The sequence below is a fragment of the Halichoerus grypus genome, chromosome 3 (genome assembly GCF_964656455.1).
Source record: "Halichoerus grypus chromosome 3, mHalGry1.hap1.1, whole genome shotgun sequence".
NCBI lineage: Eukaryota > Metazoa > Chordata > Mammalia > Carnivora > Phocidae > Halichoerus > Halichoerus grypus.
In genome coordinates, this window is record NC_135714.1 from 125,816,775 (window position 1) to 125,833,151 (window position 16,377).

Below are 16,377 nucleotides of genomic sequence, written 5' to 3' on the forward strand. Positions count from 1 at the left end.
ACAAGCAGGGGGGAGCGGCAGGCAGAGGGAGAAGCAGGCTCCCCGCTGAGTAGGGAGCCTGATGCGGGACTCATCCCAGGACACTGGGATCATGACCTGAGCCAAAGGCAGACGCTTAACCATCTGAGCCACCCAGGCACCCCAGAAATAATTTTCTTTTAAAGATATTCTTTACAGAGCCTCTGTCTTCCTCTCCACTGGGAACTATTCTTTCTAATCCTACATGCAACTGTCATCCTGTAATTGCTTTAGATTGAACTCCTGACTTTTACTGTTTCTGTGTGTTCCTCTTAAGTTTTCTTTTTTTTTTTTTCCTAGTGAGTATCCTTGGGTAATTTTTTCAGATGGCAGAAGATGTCTTTTTTTTGCAAGTACTGGAAATGTCTGTTTTTCCTTCATACCAGAATGATAATTCTGCTTGTAATGAATTCTAGGTACAAATTATTTTCCCTCAAAATGTGGCTGGTATTACTTGTGTCATCAGTACCCATAGTTGTTGAAGAGACATCTAGTAACAATCAAATATTTATTCATTTGAAGTAACCTGTTCTTTTATTCTCTCTGGTCATATTTGAGATTTTTCTCCTTTTCCTTAGAATTTTGAGGCTGCATGAGATATTTGCATCTGTTTATTCATTTAACAAATTTTTCCCAAACAAGTAATACAAAAGTCAAGTGATACAGTTGTGAACAAAACAGATTAGAATGTTGTTTTGTCATTTATTTTTGTTTTGTTTCTTTTCTTGCTTGGAATTCTTTTTTTTTTTTTTTTAAGATTTTATTTATTTATTTGACAGAAGGAGACACAGCAAGAGAGGGAACACAAGCAAGGGGAGTGGGAGAAGGAGAAGCAGGCTTCCCGTGGAGCAGGGAGCCCGATGTGGGGCTCGATTCCAGGACCCTGGGATCATGACCTGAGCTGAAGGCAGACGCTTAACGACTGAGCCACCCAGGCGCCCCTCTTGCTTGGAATTCTGTGAGTCTTAAAATTCACAGAAATGGGTTAATTATTATTTTTTAAATTTTATTTAAGGAAGCAAGACACCATCTCTCTTTTTCTTTTCAGCTCTCAATTCTGATGAACGCATTTTATCTTTTAGATTATCAACTCAATCTTTTTCCCCATCAATTTTGTAATTCATCTAGTCCATACACCTTTTTAAATTTTGCCATTCTGTTTTTAATTTCTGTGTATTCTTTCTTCAACTCTGCTTTCTCGTTTTATGGCAGGCTGGTTTTGTTTGATGGATGCAATATTTTCTTAAATATCTCTGGGGATAGTATTTAGAATTTTTAAAATTCTCTTCTGTTCCCTGAACTATGTTTTCTCCAGAATCAATTATCATTTCAACTTTGATCTTCCATTTCACATGTTTTGCTTTCCTCCTGTGTCTGATGAGCTGTTATCTATTCATATCCATCAATGATGGATGATATAAGTTAACAGAAGGAGCTGAGACAGGTTTTCTCTCTAATTGTATATGCCCCATTTCCCCAGTGGTCTCTCCCTTGAAAACTGACAGTAGATAAGCGGACAGAGTTGTGTTTCCAGGCAGCCAATATGGGTGATTAGCCAAGAACTCTTCCAAATATCAAATTATGAAGGACTTTTTAGTGTATTTTACCCCTGAAAAACCTTCACCTTCATCTTTCCTCCCTTTCCCTTCCTCTTCTTCTTCATTTTGTTTTGTTTTAGAAGTCTAGAGTTACTTTAAATTCTGTGCTACTTTTTTCTCAGGCATGAGTAATCTCTCTAGGAGCCTCATGCAAGCCTATTGTTGGCTAAAAACAGTTATTAACTTGGGCCTAAGGGTAAAGCAACTGCTCCCAAAGCCCCAATTTAGGGCGTGGAAAAATAGTACCAGCAATTAGGTTCCAGCATATAATTTGCAGGCCTTGGTGCAAAATGAAGATGCAGGGTCCCTTGTTTAAAAATTATTAAGAATTTCAGGACAATGATAGAGCATTAAATCAAGTTGAGGCCACTTCTAAGCAAGGGGCTCTATACCACTGTATGGGTCCCATGCCTATGAAGACAGCTCTGACTCGCCATGGGGAATTTCTCCAGGTTCTACCAATAAATACCCTTAAACTCCTTGTTATTGCCTTTTTTCTGTGTTTCTACTGTTCTGCTTTTTCCATCAATTCAACACCTTTTGCTTTCTACCAATCAGGAATTCCCCAGGTCTTCTGGTCTGCTCATGGTACTTTACCTCACTTTCCAGTGACTTTTTTGGTTATATTCTCTTATAAAATATATTTTTCTATTATTTTGGAACTTTGAGAAGAAGAGGAAGCAGATGTCCACTTGAAACAAAACCTGATATCTTTTAATGATAAATAATCAGAAATATATGGGTGACAAACTGATTTTAAAACCATCCAGTCCCCTATAATTTATTAACCTTAGTAGCACCAGAACTTACATATTAACCAGTAAAACCAGAGCTATGTTTAGAAACACTAAAATACTACATTTCTGGGTGCACTTGTGCACTTCTCTTTTAAAAATTTCACATTATTTCCTATATGAATTCATTTTAAAAATAACCATTCATATCAATTAAGTTGTCAGGCTTCAAAGTTGATGGGAGTATCCCATCATACAAAGGAACATCACTTTACCAGAAAAGTCAACTATTTTTAAAGTCCAGTTTTCTTCAGCCAAAGGATGTGATTTATATACAGAGAGATGAATGAACACTATAAATCTGAGGGAGGGGGGAAGGAATTTTCTGATTTTAGCTTATTATTTTTTGCTTTCTATATGTATATCTTCACAAGCTCCACTCCCATCAAAAAAGAGAAGATTTAATTGATATGTCATTACCTGGTAAAGCCCTTTAGTGAGAAGAGACTTTCATTTGCCTCTCTAGAACCTATTGCAATTCTATTGAAATGACTTATCAGAAAGTGTTCAGAGTCCTAAGACTTCCTTGTACATTAACATAGTTTTTTCTGTAAATTTTCTTTTGTGTGTCTAGCGTTTGCTATTTCTAGCTATACTCTGTCAGTTAGGGAGAAGTGGACTTTACTAATGGAACATCATTTGAGAACCATTGTTTCAAGTCACTCATGACTACTACTTCGTGACTTTTGAGACAAATTTTCTCATTTTCACAAAAGTTTTCTTGCAACTTACAGAAATGAAAAAAGGCCAGGAAAATGAGACATAACAATGTCATATTTTTTCTAGAAATAATACAAGTAGATACACTGTTTTCAATGGACAAACAAGAGCCTTAAACACAAACCACACCTTCTGATCCAACAAATCCAATTCTGGAAATCTACCCAAAAAATAATCTAAAAGGCAAGTTGTATGTTAAGCATGTGAATTTCTAGGGGGTTTTTTTCATAACAGCAAAAAGTAGTATGTCCTAAGAAGTGTCTGAGTATGGCTTCCCTCTAAAACAGAGCCTGGGACGCAGACTCAGGTAGATAGCTTATTTGAAAGATGACTCTAAGAAACAGAAAAGGAGATGGAAGATTAAGAGAGAGAAGAAAGAAAAAGCAACAGATGGTGTATTTTGAGCCAGTTACATCTGTAGGTAACATGGGTCTGGTCCTGCTGGGGACCCTCTGAAGAACCTGGCTTTGGGCATCTCAGAGTTGGGGGACAGAGCCCCAAGCCCACAGGATGTTGTCTCCACCTCTCATTGTATCTGAGCCTTTAATAGGCCATTCCAACATCTTACCAAGCTATTGTTTCCAAGTGATATGGTATATTATAGTACTCATGGATCTTGTGGTCATGAGCCCATGGCCACATATCCTTTGCCCCCAAAATGGGTCACTTGGTCCAAGGCAATGTTACCCGGAGGATCCATGTCAGGAAGTCAAGTATAGTAGGTGATAAGACACTCATAATAGCAGAGGCACTGTGGGCAGGGAATTTAAACCCATATTCTGCTGTACAAAAGCTTGGGCTAGACGAATGATGAGCCTGAGTCTGAACTAAAATAGAGGCCACACAGAGAAGCACTGAAGCACTGAAGCACTGAGGTGCCAAATATTTGAGTAAAGGCTTCTTGGACCTACAAAACCAGACCAGCCCCTAGTTGAGTGCAGCTAAACGAGTGGCTAACCCCATGTAGAACAGAAGATCCCATCCCAGCCTGCCCCAAATTCCTGACCCAGAGAAGGATAAGAATAATAAATCATTTTTGTTTTGAGTTACTAAGTTTTGGGATGACTTACTAGCAGCAAGAAGCCAGTAGCTTCTGTTTTCATACTCTTGGAATGTTACCTCTTAGAAGCCAGCTACCATGTAAAGTGTCTGACTACTCTGAGACCATCGTGCTATGAGGAAACCCAAGCTAATAAGTAGAGGGCTTTATGGAGGAGCTCCAAATCTCCCTAGCTAATAGCCCTACTCAATCATAATCAAGTAATGAAAAAAAAAAAAAAGAATCAAGTAATGCAGAACTACCTATGCAATCCACAGAATCATGAGAAATTTAAAAACAAAACAAAAGAATCATTGTTGTTTTAAGCCCCTAAGTTTTGGTATGGTTTGTTACATTGCAATAGATCATTGAAACATATGGCTCCTCCATTCTTGGGCCCATTGCATAAGCACTGACAGAGGCTGGCTAACATCCACCAAATACATTTGTCCGTTCTATTGCCAAGTAACTCCTCTGCCATGGATACTTCCTAGCAGATACTGTTATGAGCATAAAGATTTTTGTGCCCACACTCATAGTTCCATCTGCCTCACTCTTTCCCCAGATCTTTACTAACTGCCTCATTGCCTACCAGTTAAAAATGTAGACTTCAATCCTCCAATCTTGCTCTGTTCAGGCCCCTGACCAACAAGCCAAGACAGTTGCCAATGCTCAGACCATTTCTGTCATACAAAAATAATAGAAGTGTACTGCTGAAAGCTCTACCCACTGGGAGGATTTCATCTCATTACTGCCTTATAGGGTATACTCCAAGGAGGGACGATAGTGTGGCAGCAGTCCCTTTTCAGATATCACCAGCATATTGAGCCAACCCATCCATGAACCAGGCTGATGGTTTTCTCCTGTTTTGGTTGGTCACAGGGAACTCCTCAAGAAGCTATGGGGTGAGATGAAGGAAAGGTATGGGTACAAGAGAAGTAGGTAACATGGAGGGCAGGGCTACCTATCCCTATAAATGTATGCCCTCTAATTAGCTCCCAGATGTACTATATTATCATACAATATTGCAACTTTCTTTCCAACATTATGATCTGGGGGCTCTAATTCATGACAAAGTTCATGATAGGCAGTTTTAATAACATAGTTATTTGATACCCCCATTGTCAGGCATTCAATTTCTACTACAGTAACATTCTAGAAGCCTGTCCCTTCCTGTCCATCATGAGACTCCTCTACTGGGCAATCTTTGTCCTGGGCTTCCCATTGGCCTAGCAAAGATTTTCTCAGCGACTCTTAATTATTGTAATGTTACTATCACCAGTGATAAGGTTTCATTGTTATCTCGTTGTTAAGTGATTTAGTGCCAATAAATAATCACAGACTGATTGTCTAGGTCCTAGAAACACCTTCATACTCCCTGTCTTAGATACAGACTTGAGTGCAAGTTTCTTTGGGAAATGATCTCAGGAAGCAGAGTAAAGGAATGGGAGAGAGAAAGGAAACGGGGAAAAGTCAAATAAGGGTAAATTTTAACTGGTGAGCAATTAGGGCTCAATCTCATTATGGATTCTGAGAGGAATCATGTTAATATGCTCAGAACTCTTCTCCCAAAGAAAGGAAGCCGAAATATCTGCCATCTCCCACTCCTTCATGACTTGAGGGTTGTTCCCAAGGGTGTTAGTTCTTCTTGCTCTTAATACTTACTTCTATGGAACATAAATGTCTTAAAAGCACAAGATTTTTCAAACTCAATCCTCTGGCTCCTTATTCAGGGCTTTTCACTACCAGAACCAGCCAATAAAGGAGTAGAGGTAGGCGTCCACTTCTGGCAGGCACTTTCAGAAAGGCACCAGAAAGCCTTCATGACTAAACAATGGACCTGTCCAACAGTTTGGGGATGCTGGAAATGACCTTCACTCAATGGAAATGAGACCTCAAATGCAAGACCCCTTGGAGAGGAAACTGGCAGAGTCAGCCCAATGCTTGAACAACCTAGAAGAGATCACTGTGGAGGGTAGGGTAGGGACTGCATGGAGGGAGTGGAAGGGTATCATGGAGAGGACCAAGGGACTAGGAAGAAATTGTTAAAGGCTCTGTATTTGTTTCCTATGGCTGCTATAACAAAATACCACAAACTGGGTGGCTTAAAACTACAAACAATTATCTAGATGCTACAAGTCCATAATCAAGATGTTGGTAAGGTTGTTTCCTTCTGGAGCCTCTGAAGGAGGAACCATCCCATGCCTCTCTCCTAGCTTCTGCTGGTTGCAGACAGTACTCGGCATTCATTTGGTTGTAGATACATCACTCCATTTTCTGCCTCTGTCTTCACATGGTGTCTTCCCTTTGTATGTCTATGTATCTATGTCCAAATTTCCCTCTGCTTATAAGAACAACAGCTATTGGATTACAGCCTAATCTAATCCCGTATGGTTTCCTCTTATCTTGATTACGTCTGCAAAAACATTATTTCCAAATAAGGTAACACTCTGAGATTCCTGGTGGACATGGATTTTTGGGGGGACACTATTCAACCTAGTATAGTCTCCAAAGACAACTAACCACCTAGCTCTGTCCTTTTGGACACTTGGATTTGTGGCTTCAGGGGCCCACAGAAGTAGCTATTATTACACTCTTCTCATGGTTTGCATCACTGGATAACTGGACAATCAAAGTCTTCTCCTTGCATGTGCCAGAGCCAAAGTACAGTGGTAAACCATGCCAAGAACATTCTCTAGTTTAGTGCCTTCTAAACTCCTTTACCCATAAAACCCTTCGTTCAAATGAAATTTTACTAGGAGTGTTCAGAGAAATATAATGGATAACAGCTGCTCTGATGGAAGTAGAGCTGGCAGGACCAGGGTCTCCCCCTCCTGGATCAGATTATGAGAAAAGGAGCTTCACAGAACACGACTGGAAATCCACTTATCCACTTCTCTGTTTACTTCAGGAAGCATTGATAAGTGCCACTAACAGCAAAATAAGTACATAAGGGCTAAGAGAAGAGGTAAAGAGAAGAACAAGGTAAATTTAGAAAGGGCTAGAGAAGGGACAGTTATGGCCACCTTATGTATTTGATTGGAAAAGCGAGAGGAAAAGTCACAAAATACCAGTCTGTGACCTCCTGGTAATACCAGGGGAGAGGGTAAAAGGATGAGGGCGGAGGGGGCGCCTGGGTGGCTCAATCGGTTGAGCGGTTGAGCAGCTGCCTTCAGCTCAGATCATGATCCCATGGTCCTGGGATCAAGCCCTGCATCAGGCTCCCTGCTCAGCGGGGTGCCTGCTTCTCCCTCTCCCTCTGCTGCTCCCCCTGCTTGTTCTCTCTCTCTCTCTCAAATAAATAAATAAAATCTTTAAAAAAAAAGAAAAAAAAGGATGAAGGGAAAAGGAAGAAATGACCTCCTTATACAAGGATTTAGGATGGTAGCTAGTATTTTATGGCCCATGATGGACTCATGGAGGAAGCTCTAGAGTTTCTGGGTCAAGTTTGAAGCAATTAGCTACAAAGTGCAAGCAAGTTTACACTGAATGACTTTGAGATCTTCTGTTTCCCAAATAAGTAGATAAACAGAAGACTTTAGGCTCCAGACTCATTAATCTAATACCTTCTGTGAGCACTCAGCATGCATACAAGGCCAAATAAAAGCATTCAATATAAATAAATCAATAATAATTTATATCTTTTGATCTCTCCAAAGAGAACTGTTTATATGTGGAGAAAAAATAAACAAAATGACATTTAAAGAAAGAGCCATCCCTACCCACAAACACACAGAACATTAAAAAAAGTGAGACAGGATGGATGGGGTAACTGGGTGATGGGCATTAAGGAGGGCACATGATGTGATAGGCACTGGGTGTTCTATGCAACTGATAAATTATTGAACACTACATCTGAAACTAATGACATACTATCTGTTGGCTAATTTAATTTAAATTAAAAAAAAAAAAGTGAGACACTAAGCCATTTGATGTATCTTTAGAGTCTTTACCAAAGGGGGGAATTATCTGTCAGCAAGCCAAGGCGTGTGAGTCAATGGGTCAGTTAAGTTTTTCTAGAGTCATGCTCCCAAGAAAGCACTTTAATTTTTGTCTTAAATAGTTTAGTAATTTAACCTATTAATTCTTTTTTTTAATTAAAGATTTTATTTTTTTTTTGTCGGAGAGAGAGCACAAGCAGGGGGAGCGGCAGGCAGAGGGAGAAACACTCCCCGCTGAGCAGAGAGCCTGACACTGAACTCGATCGCAGGACCCTGAGATCATGACGTGAGCTGAAGGCAAACGCTTAACCAACTGAGCCATCCAGGCGTCCCTAACCTATTAATTCTAATATCTTAGAACTAGCTGAGTCTGATATAGGGCGAAGTGTAGGTGGAAACCATTCTGATATAAAAATATTGCTAAGCAGTATTACAATTTCTTGAAAGACCTGAATAAAGAGTATTTTGCTCAGTTGAATACCTGCCACCAATTCTACCTCTTTGACTAGTTCTCAGTGCAAGGCTCTTCTCGTAGAGGGGCTTGGTCAGCTTGGGCTACTATAACAAAATACCACAGCCTGGGTGGCTAAAACAACAGACATCTATTTCTCACAACTCTGGAGGCTGGGAAGTCCAAGATCAAGGTGCCCACAGACTCAGTGTCTGGTGTGAGTTGCTTCCTGGCTTGCAGATGGTCACCTTTTTGCTGTATCCCCACCTGGCAGAGAAAGGGAGAAAGAAGGTTGTCTTCCTCTTCTTGAAAAGACACCAATTTATCATGGTGGCTCCACCCTCATGGCCTCATCTAAACCTAATTACCTCCCAAAGGCCCCCACCTCCAAATACCATCACATTGGGGACTAGGGTTTCCCCCTATGAATTTGAGGGTCACACAAACATTCAAGCCAGAGCAGGGGCTCTTCATCTTTTTGAATCAAAGACCCCTCTGGAAGTCTAGTGAATAATATTCTTAAATGCATTTTTAAAAGCATAGAGTAGGGTGCCTGGGTGGCTCTGTCCGTTAAGCATCTGCCTTCCGCTCAGGTCATGATCCCGGAGTCCTGGGATCGAGCCCCGCACCAGGCTCCCTGCTCAGTGGGGAATCTGCTTCTCCCTTTGCCCTTCACCCCACTCGTTCTCTCTCTCTCTCTCAAATAAATAAATGAATGCAATCTTTAAAAAAATAAAAAAAACAAAAGCATAGAATACATTCCTAGGAAAAATAGAAAAGCTACAATAGACACGTCTGTGCATATGTATGCACCCACATATACCCATCATACATATGACAATAAACATCACTTGGAGATGTAATTACAGTTTAGGGATCAATTCTGCCTTCCAAAAAAATAAATAATAAATAATAAAATAAAATACATAGAATTCTATGAATACCAATTACATTAAAATATAGTTATCACCCCACTCCTCCCCCCAAAAAATAGTTATCAGAATATTTTTTAAAAGCAAATTTGTAATAGGGCAATATATGTCTTTTGTAGTAACACATTAAATAATAAGATCTAGTGGCAGGTCAAACAACTATCATAATTTCAAAGGAGTGATAAGTGTAGATGATATTTTGAGAGACCTTTCAATAATCACAATATGTGAAAATATCAGTGATTTCTATTGGTGATAAGGTCAGAGGTACAGCTAACACTACTGTGATGTGTTGCTCATATTCATAATTGAAGAAAAGGCTAACTGTCAGTTGGAAGTGCATGAAAATAAAAATGCAATTTTATCCCATCCACATACTCAGCTCCCCAGATTCAAAACTCCTCTCTGATTTCAAAAGTTCTCCTTTTCTCAGCGCTCACAAGGGCCTGGATGAAGAAACGCACCTGCAGAAACCCCTCCTCTTATAGTTCCTGCTCATGGCTCTCTGAATAAAGATTATTCCTTATCCCACCCCCAACACCTTGGCTAAGGCTCTGTGCCTCAGAAGCTGCCATTCCTGGGGCCTGGTTGTAGTTATCATTTCCCAAACGATGTCCTGAACCCAGGATGCAGTTTGTAAAAAGTGAAGAGAAGAGAATGAGCATTTACTGAGAACCTACTATTTGCCTGGCACTCTACTGTAGGCACTTTACAGTCATTATCTCAAGACGCCCTAAGGAAAGAGAAAGAAAATGGGTTGGAGTGGATAAATGGGCTGTTGCCAGTTAGCACATGACTGTCCTTGGTTTTGAATCCAAGTCTGTCTAATTTTAAAGTGCACAATCTTTTTTTAGTACATTTTGCATTGCTGACACTGGGCTGGCTTCTTGACCATTCAGAATCATCAATTTCCTTATCTGGATATAAGATATTGTGGATCATTTGAGAATCTGTATACAAGTGTTCTGTAAACTACAAAACACTTAGCACACGTTACTGTTGTTATAATCATGTCACTGTTGTTATTATTAACGTCAGAAATTTGGCATAACTTCTACAATCATCGGCAATCCTGGGCACCTAGACAATTCTGTAATAAATGAGCCAAAGTAAGGAAGATTATGTCACAGTAATGCAGAGAATAATATTCTGATTTTTCCTGGTAATTACCTTATTATTTAAGGAAATTGGGTCTTTTCTAGTGAGGAAAATAATTTGCAAACTAAGTCCCACTTAATATAATATTCACTTTCTAAGAACTTATGTAAAGCAAAAAAAGTAATAAAATTAATAATCTAAATATGATAAGAAAATATCTTATTCAACACTGAGGTAAGATAAGCTCTATCGAGGGGTCAAAATTTCTCATAATTCTTGGGCAGCAGCTTCATGAAAATGGATGTGCGATATCTTCTCAAATGCAAACTTGTTCTTGATTTTTTCCCCCAAATGTTTTATTGTGATATGCGTTCACTTAAAATAAAATGGTCTGTTTTGTAAATTTTTAATAGTCTTTTTTCCTGTTTACAAAAACAACATCTGCTTATTTTGGAAGGGGAAAAGAGAAATGCAGATAAAAATTAAAATACCAAAGATAACCAATGTCAATTTGCTGTGCAAACTTTTCAGCCAATTTTTGAACTTTTCAATAAATTCAATACTTTGTTTTTGAACTCTGACTCCTTTTAGTAAGTCGGCTCCCTTTTAGTAGATTTAGCAACAGTGACTTTCTATATAGGGGGCAAAAAATCTCTTCCCTGATAAAAGGAATATGTTCCAATGATCCAACTATGGAGCAACAGTTTAAAACTATAGAAGATTCACAGATCTTTAAAAAAGACACTTATTCTTTAAAAAAAAAAAAAAAACATGTAAGAAAAGTTACCATCTGAAACTCAAACTAAAGGAATAGGATTGTGTCAAAACCTGTCTGAGGACCTTGGGGAGAGGCAGAGGAGGACAAAGTTGGTTAAAAGAGGCAGGGAGGGCCACCTGTGTGGCTCAGTCGTTAAGCATCTGCCTTCAGCTCAGGTCATGATCCCGGGGTCCTGGGATTGAGTCCCGCATCAGGCTCCCTGCGCAGTGGGGAGTCTGCTTCTCCCTCTCCCTCTGCCCCTCCCCCCGCTCACTCTCTCTCATTCAAATAAATAAATAAATAAATAAATAAATAAATAAATAAGGCAGAGAGAGGTTCTCATGCCCCAGGCCTGTGTCCTATTTCCTGGGGCCCCCTGGTGGCTCCCTGGCACTCCCACACTAGCAGTCTGGCGTGAGCTGGCTCCTCACCCCCATCTTCACTGCGAGGTTGGGGAAAGTAGAGGGAAAGCGATGCCCTAGTCCTTCTGACCTTCTTCTTTCTCACCCTGAAAAGCAAAATTGGTATTCAAGTCTTAATAACCCACTGAGTCAAATAAAATGTAATTTCTGGGAACTGCAGAGCCCCACAACTTCTCAACAGTTTGCTAATGCTGGCATTTCTTTTAACCAGGGCTAAATCTTTCACTTCTGAAATAGAAATAACAAGATTCAGTTCCCAAAGTCTGGCTGGGGTAATATTGATCATAAATAAGTTCTCATCAAAGTGTAATCAGGTGAGATGGGAAGTCATTTTGGAATACGTGTGGGGGCAGTGTACCCTGGGCAAGAAGAGACTTGGAATGAGGAAATTCACGAAGATCTGATGTTTCCCAGAATAAACTTTGTTTACTTTCAGCTGATGAAGAACAAATAAAGGCCAGGCCAAATTATTTTTGTCATTTGGTTGCAAACGTAGATGACACTGCGTACATAACTCCAAAGATGTATCCCTATGTGTAACACTGCCAGCCAGCACACAGGGTTTCCCTTGCAGTTTATTCATCAAGAACCCAAGATTCTGGAGCTGGACGTAGTTTTTAAAAATCATCTAGTCCAACCCCCTCATTTTCAGAAGAGGAAAGCAAATCCCCGAAAGTTAAATAAATTGTGAAAGGTGGGCTCTCTAGTTAATAGCTAGAATGCAGGTTCCCAGGAACTTCTTGCAATCTTACTTTTATTTTGTTCATGGTCCCTCTCTGTAATTTTAACATTAAAAGCCTCACACATACACTAAATGGGGTTTACCTATACAAGGTTGCTGACCTACATCTGTTTTTACTCAAGCTGTTTCTTTATAACAGCTATACCATGACACTAAAGAATTAACGATGGACACAAAAGATAGAGTGACTACGGTTAATTTTATATGTCAACTTGACTGGGCCACAGGGTGCCTCGCTATTTGGTTAAACATTATTCTGGGTGTTTTAGTGAGGGTGTTTCAGGGGAGATTAACATTTAAATCAGACTTTAATGAAACAGATTGCCCTCCCTAGTAGTGGGTGGGCCTCATCTAATCAGTTGAAGGCCTGAATAGAACAAAAATGCTGACCCTTGCCCAAGTAAGAGAATTCCTGCCTGACAGTCTTCAAATTGGGATATCAATTTTTTTTTTCCTACCATTGTACCCAAACTGAAATATCACCTTTCCCATGTCTCCAACCTGCTAGCCTTCAGATTAGAACCACACCAGTGAATCTCCTGGTTCTCTGGCCTACAGACTCAAACTTTCCTGGGTCTCCAGCTTATCAATTTACCCTATAGATCTTGGACTTGTCAGTCTCTATAATCACGTGAGTTAATTCCCTATAATAAATAAACTACTCAATGAATAAGTGAATATCCTATAGTTCTGTTTTTCTGGAGAATCCTAATACAGTGACCTTTCCTAATGTTCTTATGTTGTGTCTCTCATGTACCTCAAAACACACTTTCAAGGAAACTTTATGAGCTTATGCCCAGCTGTCAATATAAACCATTTGGTACCACCACCATAGTTCATATACATTAAAGAACAAAGGAGTAGAATGAACATGAACTCTCAAAAGTCACTGCTAAAATGAATACTGTAATATTCTGGTTGTCTTATGTTGATCATCTGAGAAATATGGAGATTAAGTTCCCAGACTGGTAAAATTTTATTACTAGATCAGAAGTTCTCTGGGAAAGTAAGTCAGGCTGGTGGCGATTGGCCAGAAAATGGGAAGAGAAAGAAGAGTCTGATAAAAATAGCAATAACCAGCATTTATTTGGTGCCTACTGTATTCCAGACAGTTTGCAATTATTTATTCATCCGACAGATATTATCAAGCACTTCTAATGTGCCAGACATTGTTCAGGGTGCTAGGGATATACTCTGTAATAACATACTTGATTTCCTGCTCTCATGGATCTTACAGTTTAGAGAAGGGAGATAGGCAAGTAACAAAAGTGGTGGAGAAAAATAAAGCAGGGAGGAGGGAGAGGTAGTACAGGGTGGAAAGGGTTATCATTGTTGGTAGGGTTGTCAGAGAAGACATCACCAAAGCCAAGATAACACTTGCGAATAGAGCTGAATGAAGGAAGCAAGGGAACAAATGATATGGGGGACATTTTTCAGGCGTGGGACTCAGTAAGTGCAAATGGCCTAAGGAAGATGGATGTCTGTATCCTTGAAGAACAACAAGAAAACCAGTGGGGCTGGGGCTGAGTTTTTAGCCAAAAAAGAGTAGTGGAAGGTAAGGTCATAAAAATAACAATGAGCCAGATCCTACTCCAGAGTCTTGAGTGAGATAGACAGTAATGGTGGTATAAATGAGATAACTGGGGCTCAGAGTGGTTTGTAATTTTCCCACAATTTAGCTAGTAAATGATGGAGCCTAGCATAGACCTATGTATATCTATCTGGGTCTAAAGCCTTTACTCTATCCTCTTCATTAGGTTGTTTCTCCAGAAAAAGCTTCAAGCCTTTCCAGTTGTTTTGTGTATCCCTAGTATAGTATTTTCAGTAAATATTTGTCTTTTTTTTACTACCCAACATATCACATATCCTTCCTCCTCGGAGGGAAATCCCCATTGTGTGAGTCTTGGCTTGCCACAGTAAAACCAAATGACCACACAGCCCTTCTCCCTAGCCCGTAACAGTTGGAGTGAGAGCATGGGACCTGGGTCAACTCGATGTCTCTGCCCTAGACTTTGAACCTTGAGGGTGTAGTCCAAAAGGACAGGGTCAGGTGGCTGCCTGGGGTGTCCAGCAATGCTGGTGGCAGGGGTCCAGCAGAGGTAGCAACAGGAGGAGCGCTCTGGCCAGAGGTGCCTACAGCAGGACCTTGGTTGTATTCCCTGATTCTTCCCATTTTCTCAGCCTGATTTCAGCACTGCTAACAATGTTGCAAGCCAAAAGAGGGGAGGGATCACCTCCTTCAGCTCCAGTGAGGTACTCCGGTTCGGAAAAATTGTGCAAGACTTTGGAAAGGAAAAAAAGATGACTGACTGTCCTCTTTAACATACCCTTGCCGACTACCTCTGCCTTTTGTTGTTTTTGAGCTATTTTACAACTCTGTACTTTGTAGAAAGCTGAAAACAATACAAATGATTCTTCTCCATACAAATGCAAATGAGTTGTGTCAGATAGAATGCATTCCCACTTTCCTATATAATTGTGTGGTACTTTAAATTCACTTTTCAACCAGTTATAAGTTCTCATCACACTCCCTCAGTAATTAATGGGTTAAAATTGACGCCATGTCATATTTACTTGTCAAATCATTTCTGCATTCTTTAGCTGCCTATATATATAAATGTATGGTACATTGGAGTTTTTCAACCAGTAACATCTTACTGGTTTCCTTAACAATTAGTAAATTAAATAAAATCCATGATGTATGTTCATTTTATATTTGTATCAGAGGCATGATTTTGCCACTTGGAAATATTATTCTTTAACAATAGTGAATAGGAAAATTACATCACTGTGCTGTCTTTAGCTCAGAGCTCTCTCCTCCTGACCTCCACCCACCACGCGCAGCCACGTACTTCAAGAGACAGGAGTCTTAAATGCTGGCCTTAGCTCTCACCTTTACCAACTTCTTAATTCACATGGCCTCCCTGGACTTCAGTTCCCTCATCTTTGAAATAACGAGGATGAATTCAGTATTCTTTAAGATCCAACTCAGCTCTGGGACACCTGGGTGGCTCAGTCGGTTGGGCGTCTGCCTTCGGCTCAGGTCATGATCCCTGGGGTCGAACCCCACAACAGTCTCCTTCCTCGGCACGAAATCTGTTTCTCCCTCTGCCTGCCACTCCCCCTGCTTGTGAGCTCTCTTTCTCTCTCTCACTTCCCCTCTCTGACAAATAAAATCTTTAAAAAAAAAAAAAAAAGATCCAACTCACCTCTGACTTCTCATGACTGTGTTTTCTCCCCACTATCTTTTGTGAGTTTCTCATCCCTTTTCCCAGACACTGCTGTATTTATTTCCCCTTATTTCACTTTCTGCCACAGCATGCCCTATTTTCCTTCTCTTACTTTCTCAAGGTTCAATTCCTCGATATTCAGCTTCCTGTCTCCCCACATCTCAATAAACACACACACACACGCACACACACACACACACAAATACAAACCTCTTGTGGGAACCAAAAGACAACAACAAATGCATAGTTATTATAGGATTACATGGAAGAAACAAGTAATTTCCACTCTGCTTTGCTCTTAATCCCTCCAAAGGAACTACTCAAAATAAAACAAACAAGTGCTTCACTAAAAAACAAACTAGTTGAACAAACAAACCACTTGGATCTCAATATTCAGAGGTAGATAATAATAGCACAAGTGATGGGCTTTCTTTTTTCTTCTCCATTTCCCTTGCCAGAACCACACTCCGGCTTCCCCAGCTGGGTCGGGAGAATGCACGTTCTGAGGATCACTCTGTAGCTTCCATAGAAAACTACTCAGGCCTGCGTGCCAGAACTCAGGAGTTCCGGATTCTTTCCCAGTGTCCCATCCCAGGGAATCTGCTGTTACAAAATGCTTTCATGTGCTTTTTTCT

At 40.1% G+C, this 16,377-nt stretch overlaps 1 long non-coding RNA gene across 1 annotated transcript in view; it reads right to left on the bottom strand.

Moving 5' to 3' along the window:
- Positions 1-8,320: 8,320 nt before the first annotated feature.
- Positions 8,321-16,377, bottom strand: part of LOC144381381 (uncharacterized) — a 49,077-nt gene continuing 41,020 nt past the window's right edge. Inside the window, exon 4 of the long non-coding RNA XR_013446504.1 lies at positions 8,321-8,828. This is a non-coding gene — a long non-coding RNA (uncharacterized LOC144381381). The remainder of the gene's footprint in view (positions 8,829-16,377) is intronic.